Raw genomic sequence first — 12,694 nt, forward strand, 5'->3', positions numbered from 1 at the left:
AGGCGGGTGGATTACCTGAGGTCAGGAATTCAAGACCAGCCTGGCCAACATGGTGAAACCCCATCTCTACTAAAAATACAAAAATTAGACAGGCGTGATGGCAGACACTTGTAATCCCAGCTACTCGAGAGGCTGAGGCAGGAGAATTGCTTGAGCCCAGGAAGTGGAGGTTGCAGTGAGCCGAGATTGCACCATTGCACTCCAGCCTGGACAACAGAGCAAGACTCCGTCTCAAAACAACAAAACAACAAAAAACAAAACAAAACAAAACAAGCACCAACTGGAAAGATATCTCAAAAGACCAACCTACAATAGTGGTGTTATTTGCAGGAGTAATTGGGGAAGTTGCATATCTTATGACCTCCAGAATAATGACTGGCAATCATTTATGTCTACGCCTTAGGAGGACCCAGGCTTCTCTTCTTCCCCCAGCCTGCTGGCCTCTCATTAACTTTACAAAAGTGGTTGCTCACAGTACTATGGCCTGTAAGTGCAGGGCCAGGATTTGAACGCAGACTCAAACTGGTGCCTCCATGGGTATACAACATATTGCACAGATTCTGACACCTAGTAAATGCTCAGTGCATGTTGACTTCTACAAATAATTCTGGCCTGCCTGTTGTGTTATTTTCCAAGACATTCATTTACTTAACAAGCAATCAATCACTCTCCAGGCTGATGTTTGGGGTGAGAGGTGAGCGGGCACTAGGGAAGGGGCCAGACTCCTTGCTTAGCAGGCAGGTGTTCAGGAAGTGTTGCCACTGTTGGGGCTCAGGACATACATATCCCCAAAATATGACTGTGGGAAACCAGAATGTGCCATCCCCAAATACACTTCTTTGACATACTTTGAGCTGGTTATTCAGAGAAACTGCAGACATAGGAGTAGTTCTGGAAAGCTAGTCTTTGGTAAAGTAAATTTACATCTATCAAGGAAATCTACATTCCTGTATCAGGAAAAGGGCTTACTCCAGAAGAATTACCCTAGAGCCCTAGAGACTTTTTTTGCCCAGGCTGGATTGCAATGTTGCGATCTCGGCTCACTGCAGCCTGCCTCCGCCTCCTGGGTTCAAGTGATTCTCCTGCCACAGCCTCCCAAGTAGCTGGGATTATAGGCGCACGCCACCATGCCCAGCTAATTTTGTATTTGTAGTAGAGACAAGGTTTCACCATGTTGGCCAGGCTGGTCCCAAACTCCTGACCTCAGGTAATCTGCCTGCCTCTGCCTCCCAAAATACTGGGATTACAGGCTTGAGCCACTGCACCCGGCCACCCAGAGACTTTTATCTGCATAGCAATATAACCATTATTTACCACACAATAATTCTTCCCCTCACCTTCCCATAACTGTGTCTCCACCAACCCGCAGAAGCCCTAAGATCCTATTCCTTAAACTTCAATCATCTGACCCTTCTTTTGGGTCTGTTAAAAAAAAAAAAAAAAAAATTGCAGGACTCTCTAAATTTATGATGCCAAAGGAGAAGTTAAGCCCTGCAGAGTGAGTTATGTGGCTTGCAGGATGGCCACTTTCTTCTTTTTTTTTTTTTTTTTTTGGAGACAGAGTCTCACTCTTGCCCAGGCTGGAGTGCAGCGGCCAGGCTGGTCTCAAACTCCTGACCTCAGGTGATCCGCCCGCCTTGGTCTCCCAAAGTGCTGGGATTACAGGCATAAGCCACTGTACCTGGCCACAATTTCATACTTATCTCTGCCAAATACTATGAGATGTCAAAATTTGGCATAGAGGGTACAAAACTATAATTCAATCCAAACAGAATAATCTTTGCTTGTATAATTTTTTAATAATGAAACATCAATATTGGTTTAATAAAGATAACTGTATCTTGAACTATTTCGTTAAATACCCTAACTTCTAATCTTGTGGCCTTAGGAAGTCTGTCTAGTCCACAGACATGAAGGAATTTTCTTTAGGGAAAGGACTGTTATCATCTTTGATATTAAAGAAAAGATAATTTATATAAAAAATAATCTTATATGGTAAATTCTTGTTCTAAGGTAAATTAACTGGTTGTTTAAAAAGAGGGATGTTTATAACAAGTCAGAAAGTTGAGGCATGTGAGAGATTGTGTAAATTGTAAAAATTTTATAAAAGGGAATTTATGCAAGAAATGTTGTACAATTTAAAAGTGATTAGGGGGCCGGGCATGGGCTCACGCCTGTAATCCCAGCACTTTGGGAGGCCCAGGTGGGTGGATCACCTGAGGTCAGGAGTTTAAGACCAGCCTGGCCAACATGGTGAAACCTCGTCTCTACTGAAAATACAAAAAATTAGCTGAGCATGGTGGCGGGTGCCTGTAATCCCAGCTACTCGGGAGGCTGAAGCAGAATAGCTTGAACCCAGAGATGGAAGTTGCAGTAAGCTGAGATTGCACCATTGCACTCCAGCCTGGGCAACAAGAGCGACATTCCATCTAAGAAAAAAAAAAAAAAAGTGACTGGGCCTCCTGAATGCTTTATAAAATGCCACTATAACTCTTAGCTGTACAACTTGCCTGCTTTGTAGCTAGGTAGGACCTAGGACACATGGAGTTAAATGCTGGAATAAGTCAGACCTTATCTGCACTTCTGTCTATGTCCTAGGCTCTACATCTAGTACATAATTACAATCTCAAACTTACTAACAAAAGTAAAAGTTGCTAAAAGTTAACAGTGTAACATGTATTGTTCCATAGAAAGAATCTAAGATAAGACTGTAAAGCTGAGCCTAGCCATGGAATTGTACCGTTAAATACCTGTGAGTTTCCTCTTGAGGTTACAAGATAACTTGGGGTTCCTGGCCTCTCAGAAAGTGGCATTCTTTACTTACCACAGATCAGAAGCCCTGTACAGGGACTGTGTACACAAAAGATGAGGCCAGTTTCCAAGGGCTTTCTTAGCTTCGTAAGTCAAGTTTGATTCCTTAAAAGAAAGCATACCATTCCAGTCAAGGCCTTGGTAAAAATAACCAGTTTTTTCAATTGTGTCCTGTTACAAAAGAAAATAGATTCTTATTACACTTGTGCAAATAACTATATTGCCATAACTTAAGAATACTCACAGATAGTTTCCAAATTCTGGAGAAAATCAGGGAGACAGAAACAAGTATGCTACAAATTTTGTTCATGGGAGTATACTAAATTGTTAAAAGCTGTTAATAGCTCAAAATGAAAGTTTCGAGGCCGGGTGCAGTGGCTCATGCCTGTAATCCCAGCACTTTGGAAGGCCAAGGCGGGTGGATCACCTGAGGTCGGGAGTTCGAGACCAGCCTGACCAATATGGAGAAACCCCGTCTCTACTAAAAATGCAAAATTAGCTGGGTGTGGTGGCGGCACATGCCTGTAATCCCAGTTACTAGGGAGGCTGAGGCAGGAGAATCACTTGAACCCAGGAGGAGGAGGTTGTGGTAAGCCAAGACCGCACCATTGAACTCCAGCCTGGGCAACTAGAGTGAAACTCCGTCTAAAAATAAAATAAAATACAATAAATAAAGAAAAGTTTATTTGACTTTGAAAAGCAAAACAAAGTATTAGCACTATTTTAAGCAAAATACCAAAAAGATCACTCCAGTCTCCTATTAGTTCAGTTCATGCAGTTAATTCCTGTCCTGCTTGATATTAATGAACTCTTCAAGAGTCCTAACCATTTTTCCTGTATTCTGATGTCACAGTCTCCAAAGTTATCAGAAACCTGCATTCAAGAGCACCTGTTACAGCTTTATAGCTGACTATAAGATCCTTCTAAAGAGGACCAAAACAAGACAACAATTGTTTATGGATGACCAAAAGTTTTAGGGTAGCCATAGTTAAAGACACAATTGACAAAGAAATCTGTTACCTCTGTGGCACATAAAAATTTTAACATAACAATTATAATTACTACTGATAATGCACACTAAGACATATCAGAATTATAGGAGTCTCCCATAACTTTGGAACACATACCAATAACATAGTAATACAAACATAACCCAAAGAAAGCCAAACATTATTTTATATTTGACAATGCTTCCTGTGTGACTTTATACCAAATAAGCCAAATTTTACATGTATATTAGTGTTTTATTAATGTTAAACTCAATTTTAATGTTTTGATCATAAGGTCAGATTTTTATGGACCCTTTTATTTTTTGAGACTGAGTCTCGCTTTGTCACCCAGGCTGGAGTGCAGTGGAGCAATCTCGGCTCACTGCATCCTCCGCCTACTGGGTTCAGGCTATTCTCCTGCCTCAGCCTCCTGAGTAACTGAGACTACAGGTGTGCATGACCACATTTGGCTAATTTTTTGTATTTTTAGTAGAGACGGGGTTTCACCATGTTAGCCAGGATGGTCTTGATCTCCTGACCTCGTGATCCGCCCACCTCGGCCTCCCAAAGTGCTGGGATTACAGGCATGAGCCACTGTGGCTGGTCTATAGACCATTTTTAACCCTTTATAATTTTTGTTAAAGAGCAGGTTAGTGCTTTAAGAAAAACCCATTGTGCTTTTATTTTAATACTCAGTTTACAGAAAAACTGGATGATACACCTTTAACTTTAGCCAATATGTTTACACACAGAATTTCCTTTACAATTAACCTTCCAAAAGTTGCTTAAACCTTCATTTTTATTTTATTCAACTTAAAACAATTATTCAACCTTTTAATCTAGGTGAACATCCACATTCTCATGCCTCCTTATAATATTTTTACCAAAAGTATATGTAAACTGTTTTTTCTTTTCTTTTTTTTTTTTTTTTGAGACGGAGTCTCGCTCTGTCGCCCAGGCTGGAGTGCAGTGGCCGGATCTCAGCTCACTGCAAGCTCCGCCTCCCGGGTTCACGCCATTCTCCTGCCTCAGCCTCCCGAGTAGCTGGGACTACAGGAGCCCACCACCTCGCCCGGCTAGTTTTTTGTATTTTTTTAGTAGAGATGGGGTTTCACCGTGTTAGCCAGGATGGTCTCGATCTCCTGACCTCGTGATCCGCCCGTCTCGGCCTCCCAAAGTGCTGGGATTACAGGCTTGAGCCACCGCGCCCGGCCAACTGTTTTTTCAATAGTCTTAAATACATGTTACACTGTTAACTTTTTTTTTTTAAGGCCTGTGTAACAAATAATTATTCTTGGCTGGATGTGGTGGCTCATGCCTGTAGTCCCAGCACTTTGGGAAGCCAAGGCAGGTAGATCACCTGAGGTCAGGAGTTTGAGACAAGCCTGGCCAACATGGGAAAACCCTGTCTCTACAAAAATAAAAAAATTAGCCGGGTGTGGTGGTGGGTGCTTGCAATCCCAGCTACTCAGGAGGCTGAGGCAGGAGAATCGCTTGAACCCGGGAGGCGGAGGTTGCGGTGAGCTGAGATCGTGCCACTGCACTCCAGCCTGGGTGATAAGAGCGAGACTCTGTCTTGGGAAAAAAAAAAGGGCACCTGGAGAGAGAAAATTACGTTTCAAAAATTATAGCACACCTGTTGTTAAATTCTAGTGGTGCCTAATATTTTTCAATTTTTATTATTTTAAATTAAATTCTATTTTTTCTGACTACGAGTTTCCAAAATAAGCTTTGCTTTCTTAAAGCCCTATGAACTGAAAACTAGACATTTCAGCAGGCGCTGCCTCTAAGCCCCCCGACCATCACAGGAGGAAACCTCTTCACTGCTGGCACTGACAACTAATAACTGAGAGTGCCTGGAATCCTTCACCCCCACATCTAGTGAGTCCACAGAACCCAGGGTAATTGAGACAGCATCTCTTACAAGAATCAACTTCTGGGCCGGGTGCAGTGGCTCACGTCTGTAATCCCAACACTCTGGGAGGCCAAGGCGAACAGATCACTTGAGGTCAGGAGTTCGAGACCAGCCTGGCCAACTTGGTGAAACCCCATCTCTACCAAAAATATAAAAAAGTTAGCTGGGCACGGTGGTGCATGCCTGTAATCCCAGCTACTAGGGAGGCTGAGGCAGGATAATCACTTGAACCCAGGAGGTGGAGGTTGTGGTGAGCCAAGATTGTGCCATTGTACTCCAGCCTGGAGACAAAGTGAGACTCCATCTTAAAAAACAAAACAAAACAAAAAAACAGGAATCAACTTCTGGATACATCACACTCGAGTCAAAACCTAGAAAGCTGAGGAAGCAACCCCTGATAGCCCAAAGGAATATCCTAAATATGAATGTAAAGAAATAGGAAACCTTAAGCTCATAAAAAGTAAGTAACTGAGTGAGAACTACTTATCTTACTCAGTCTCACCCCTACCTCACCAAATACTTTTAGATGTTCCTACCTCTCCTTTTAAGACAAATATTAAACCTTTTTAATGGAAAGTATTTATTACGCCACCGTTGTGGGAATTGTTTACTCACTCTACTATTTGCAGTAGGACTATGTACTGTAGCACCCTCAGGATGGAATATCAGACAGAGAATCTCAATTACTGTACCATTTTGCTTAATTATTGTCCTCATAGCAGGAATAATGGTTACTAACAGAAAATAACACATGGGCCTTCCCAAACATGTACCTCTGCCTGTCATTGGGTGAGGAATGTTGTTTCTATACCAACCAATTAGGCCTAGTAAGAGACACTGCTGAAATACTTAAGGAAAGGGCTAAAAAACTAAGGGAATACCAAAACAACCAAATAGATTCTTGGTTTGGGAACAAAATCATAGCATGGGCCATCCCATTCCTGGGACCTCTCCTAATAATATGCCTAGGACTAATGTTCTTACCCTGCCTAATTAACTTTTTTCAAAGATTTTTAACTGACAGGATCATGGCCATTTAACCCAAAAACATCCACAAATAGCGTTACTACTACAGTTAATCCAAGACCAGAAAATGCTCGGTCCCCTCATCAGCAGGAAGTAGCCAGAAAGAACACTCTGCCTCTCATCCTTTTTATAACTATAAGGTCTGGATTGACAGAGCAGGAGCATCACCATCTTGGACAAGCACCACTATTCTAAAGTTCCCCTTGATCAAAACCACCTAAATCCAAAGGGCATCAGCCTAATGGCTAAGGTCAGCATGACCATAAACTACAAATGACATCTCTGACCAGAAACATTCCATCCATAAGTTAAAGCCCTCCCCAACCAGAGACATGCCAGCCCGGAGATAACCTCCCCTCCAGCTGGAGAGATGTCAGCCTCAAGACAACACCCTTCCAACCAGAGACATTCCAACCCTCAATACAGTTCTCCCCTACACAGGAACATTCCAAGCCTGTGATAAGCTCTCTCATCCTGAAACCAATAAACACCCTTAGTATGTAAGAAAGAGCACTCCTGACTTAAATTGGATAGAGGCCCCGCTCAGGTTTATTCTCCAAAATAAACCTGTCTTTGACTGTTGGGCCTCTTTTCATGTTTCTTTCCTTTTTCTTGAACTCTTACAACACCTTTGTTAGAAGCAAATTTTTGGTGCTGCAAAAGAAATGGCACTCGAACATAAAGAAATGGTACTCGAATACCTTCTTGATGAAGGTGGCTGCCAGGGAGTATGATATTCCCATGTTATATCCAGTACCTGGGTTAATTTCTTAATGACATGTACAGTGAAATGAGTCCTATTATCTGAATCAATGTTTTCTATTAATCTAAACTTGAGTATAATATTTTCAAGTAATGCTTTGACTACATTATTATCAGTTGTACTTGAAAAGGAAATAGCTTCTATCCAATGAGTAAGGTGATCTAGTATACTAATAAATACTTTAGATGACCAATTGGAGGCACCTCTGTGTAGTCAATCTGGATACTTTGGAATGGACTTAAGCCTGGACTCCTTCCCCCAAGGGGTAATCTTTTACTAAGCAATTGTCTGTAACCTGTTTAGCCAGGCTGTAAATTACTATGTACCCATCAACTCTGACAAATGCATCACACATGGCTTGGGGCCTCCAGCAGCTCCCTTGATGCAGTCGGAACAAGACTTCCCTCATAGGGGGTTTGGATAACATTTTTTCCTGGTCTAGCAATATCCATTTTCCTTCTGAATTCTCTTTAGCACCTATTTTTGTTAATTTTTAAACCAAAGAAAGCCAAACACTATTTTATATTTGATAATGCTTCCTATATGATTTTATATTGGATAAGCTAAATTTCACCTTTATATTAGTGTGCTATTAATGTTAAACTCAATTTTAATAAAACCTTGTAGACATATTTATCCAATTTTAATGTCTGACCATAAGGTAAAATTGTTATAGACTCTTTTTAACGGTTTATAATTTTTATTAAAGAGCAGGTTAGTGCTTTAAGAAAAACCCATTGTGCTTTTATTTTAATGTCCAGTTCACAGAAAAACTGGATGATACCCCTTTAACTTTAGCCAGTATGTTTACACACAGAATTTCCTTTACAATTAACATTTCAAAACTAGCTTAAACCTTCAAAATAATTTTTTAACCTTTTAATGTAGGTAAAAATCCACATTCTTATGTCTCCTTTTAATCCTTTTACCAAAAGTATATTTTACTTCCTTACACACCTTGTACATAAACTGTTTCTTCAATAGTTTTACATTCAGAAGGCCTAATTACTTTCAAATTATACAACATTTCTTGCATAAATTCCCTTTTATAACATTTTTCATGACTTTCACAGACAATCTTTGGCATGACTTAACTTTCTGACTTGTAAACATCCCCTTCTTTAAACAACCAGTTAATTTATTTTAGGATGAGAATTTACCGTATAAGATTCCTTTTACATAAATTCTCCTTTTTTTTAAATGTCAAAGATGATAACTGTTTTTTCCCAAAGCAAACTTCCTTCATGTCTGTGGACTAGACTGCCCAAGGCCACAAGATTAGAGGTTAGGATAACACACGTTACACTGTTAACTTTCAGCAAATGTTACTTTTGTTGAAAACCTTGTGAGTTTGGGATTTTAATTAAAGGAAGGCTTTTTTGGTGTCCTGGGACATGGACAATAGTTATTTCTTTTGGCAACTGAAGGTTATTTAATACTTGGGTGATTAATTCCTTGTGGACCAGGTCTTGGCCTTTGCTGTTAATAAGACCTGGTTCAATCCAAATTTTTCCAAATGTATGAGCCACTCCAAAGGCGTACTTAAAATTGGTATAGCTGCTTCCTTCCTGGTTCTGTAAGTACTTTAAGGCTTGGCTGAGTGCAAACAGCTCACACGTTTGAGCAGACCAATTATTAGGCAATTTTCCTAACTGTATCTCTACACCTTTAACCATTGTTCCCTATTTCTCATTCGGACTTGGACATAATGGTGTGTGAAAAAGAGCCCCCTGTGACTGTTACCTCTTTATAATGGAATGTTAAGCAACCCCTCAGAAAGTAGGGAGTAGTCAATCAAATCTCTATAACTACATCTCAGCCTTTGCCGGTCGAAGGGTCAGAGCCCTGGCATCAGAAAGTCGTCAACTCAAGGGCTGATAAGAAGAATTTACCAACAACAGTATAGGTCTGAAAAACGAAAGTTTTATTAGAAAGAAAGAACACTGCAGAAGAGTGCAGCGAGGTGCCTCAGCGAGAGAGGACTGAGAATGCTGTGGTGGATATTCCTTAGGAGCATTTATGAACCTTAAGGCGAAAATTTGAGGGTAATTTGGACCATACTAGCCACGGAGGTTATGACAAATGGTTACATTTGTAGTTATTTTGGTGCCTTAATGTCAGCAAGGATTGCACAATGAGTTTCACATATAAATTCTGGTTACTACAAAATTTTTGAAAGATGCCTGGAACCAGATGCCGACTTTAGATATGTTGATGAAGACTAAACTCTGTAAAATATTTGAGGAGATTTATTCTGAGTGAAATATGAGTGACCATGGACCATGACACAGCACTTAGGAGGTCCTGAGAACATGTGCCCAAGGTGGTTTGGGCGCAGCTTGGTTTTATACATTTTAGAGAAGCATGAGCCATCAATCAAATACATTTAAGAAATACATTGGTTTGGTCCAGAAAGGCGGGATAACTCAAAGTGGGAGCTTCCAGACTACAGGTAAATTTAAACATTTTCTGGTTAACAATTGGTTGAGTTCGTCTACAGACCTGGGATCAATAGAAGGGAAATGTTTAGGTTAAGATAAAAGATTGTGGAGACTAAGGTTCTTTTGAAGTCTTATAGTGGCTGCCGTTAGAGACAACAGATGATAAATGTGTCCTATTCAGACTTTCAAAAGCTGCTAGACTCAAAAAAAAAAAAAAAAAAAGGGAGCTGCCAGACTCTTAGTTAATCTCAGAGGGCCTGGAAGAAAGATCTAACTATATTAGGCCTGGAAGAAAAAGATCTAGCTATATTAATAGGGATTCTTTATAGAATGTGTGTTCCCCGACAAAGGACAACTTTGCAGCGCCATTTCAAGATATGGCAAAGAAACACGTTTTTGGGTAAAATAGTTTTACTTTTTTCTTTGTCACATGATGTTATGCCAGAGTCATATTGGAAAGTAAGTCAGGATATATAGGGTTAAATAAAACCCATCTGATAAGAATTAATGGTTTGTAGAGCATGACTCCCCAGACCTCTTAGATAGGAATTTCAGCAAAATAAAATCAGAACTTAGTCCTTATAATCGAGAAATAACCATAAAAATGGCCAGCCCTATGGAGTAGCCATTCTTTTATTCCTTTACTTTCCTAATAAATTTTCTTTAGCTTTGCACTGTGAACTCTCCCTGAATTCTTTCTTGTGTGAGATCCAAGAACCCTCTCTGGGGGTCTGGATTGGGACCCCTTTCCAGTAACAATTATACTTCTAAATTCCTCAGATAAGGAGCTTTTGTCTCTGGGGCTGCTTGATGGTCACCAGGTGATTTTTGCTCTCCTCACACCTTTGTTCAGCTTCTCTGTTTTTACCTATGTACACGACTCTCAGATTTGGCCACTGGGGAGAGCAAAGTTCACCTGGTGACCATCAAGCAGACCATTCAGAGACAAAACTCCTTATCAGAACTCCTTATTCAGAAGTAATTAGACTTCCCTATTATCTAAAGTAGGCATCTTATTCCAGCCTTCTTTCCTCCAAATTTATAAGTAACTAGAATTTCTATGCATCTTTGGAATGCATGGATATCAAAACTCATTGTATTGAAAATTTGCATCTGTAAAGAATCTCTGTTAACATAGCTGGATCCTTTTCTTCCAGGCCCTCCCAATCCTGAAGAGATTAACTAAGAGTCTAACACCTTTTAAAGGTCCGAATAGGAAACATTTGCCATCTATTGTCTCTAAGGGCAGCCACCATAAGACTTCAAAAGAACCTTGGTCTCCACTATCTTTTATCATAACCTGAACATGAGTCCCTTGCTGACATTAAGGCATTGAAACCACCTTTACAAAATTATTACAGACAGCATCATTGCAGGAATCCAGGACATTGGAGTAGAGAATGTTCCAAACCTTTGGGTTACGAGCCACCCCCAGGACCTTGTCCTCATTGCAAACAAGAGGGTCACTGTGATATGGAAGGGGGGCAGGGGAGTGCTGGGTACAGAAATGTAGGGTTCCTGGTGATGGCTCCACCCTTGGGCCTGTGCCTGCAGACCTAAGTAAGAACAGGCACTCCTGTTTTCATGCCTGAATGTTGTATTTTCCAAGACCACTCTGGCCCACCACACCCCCATCCTGTGTCCATATTGTTAAATATGAATTCTAAATTTCTCTTCAAAGAATTAATATGTCAGTGTGTTCAATTCTTTGCTTTCTACTTTTAAACTTAACTTCCTCATAAAGCAACCTTTTCCGATTACCTATTCCACCCTGACTCATTCCGATTACCTACTTCACCCTGACTCATGCCGGTTACCTGCTATCTGCTCCACCCTGACTTGTTATTCTCCACACTGCATAACCATTTTTTTTTTCCCGCCAAAGCACTCACCCCGTCACTTTCTTTAAATTAGCCATTCAGAATTAGTTTAGCCTGTGCAGTCTAACCCTAGCCAATAGGGGAATGACACAGCAGCAGGGGCCACTTGCATCAGGGATACAACCCCTTTCCCTCCCTTGTCCAGGTGTGCACTCACTATTGCTGTATCTGGAGGGCGCACCCTTCTATAGAAGTACCTTGCCTTGCTGAGCATTAAAAAGAAAATTTTATATTCAAGTGCTATTTCTTTTGCGGCACTGAAACTTTATATATAACAATTTGGGGGCTCGCTTGTGATTACATTCCCTGCTGGGGTGGTCTCTTGTTCTCTCTTGTGAGGAGGCATGCGCCCCACCCCTTTTGGCAGCCTCAGAGGGGAGAAATCAGAACCCACCCAGTGCAAGGAATAACCCGAGCTTTCAGCAATGTGGGGGAAAAAAATGGCCAGCAACCTAGCTTAAAGGATTCTCACATACTGCGGCGACGACTCTGTACACAGACCAAGGAAGGAGAAGCCATGGGAGCTAGTAAAGTATTTCCTTGGTGGTCAGGACCAAGGTCAGAAAGCTGCAAGGGTGGTGGGCGGTGAAGTACTCCTTGGTCAGGGTGGCTTCGAGGTTAAAATGAGGTGAGACATCCCCACTGGGGGGGATTGAACCTCACACAAACCTCCAGTAGTAGAAAAGGCAAGAAATTTCCAGTGGGGAAATTGAGCCTCACCCCAAAATTCCAGTAACGGAAACCAAACCTTGAACCTTACCCCAAAACCATCAAGATAGGAAATATCCCAAGCAAGACAGGGAGCGAGGGGGATAAAGATGGTAACAAAGATATCCCTCCGGAGAGCCCCCTAGGTCTCATGCTAAAAC

The sequence above is a fragment of the Chlorocebus sabaeus genome, chromosome 2 (assembly GCF_047675955.1).
Source record: "Chlorocebus sabaeus isolate Y175 chromosome 2, mChlSab1.0.hap1, whole genome shotgun sequence".
NCBI classification, from domain to species: Eukaryota; Metazoa; Chordata; class Mammalia; order Primates; family Cercopithecidae; genus Chlorocebus; species Chlorocebus sabaeus.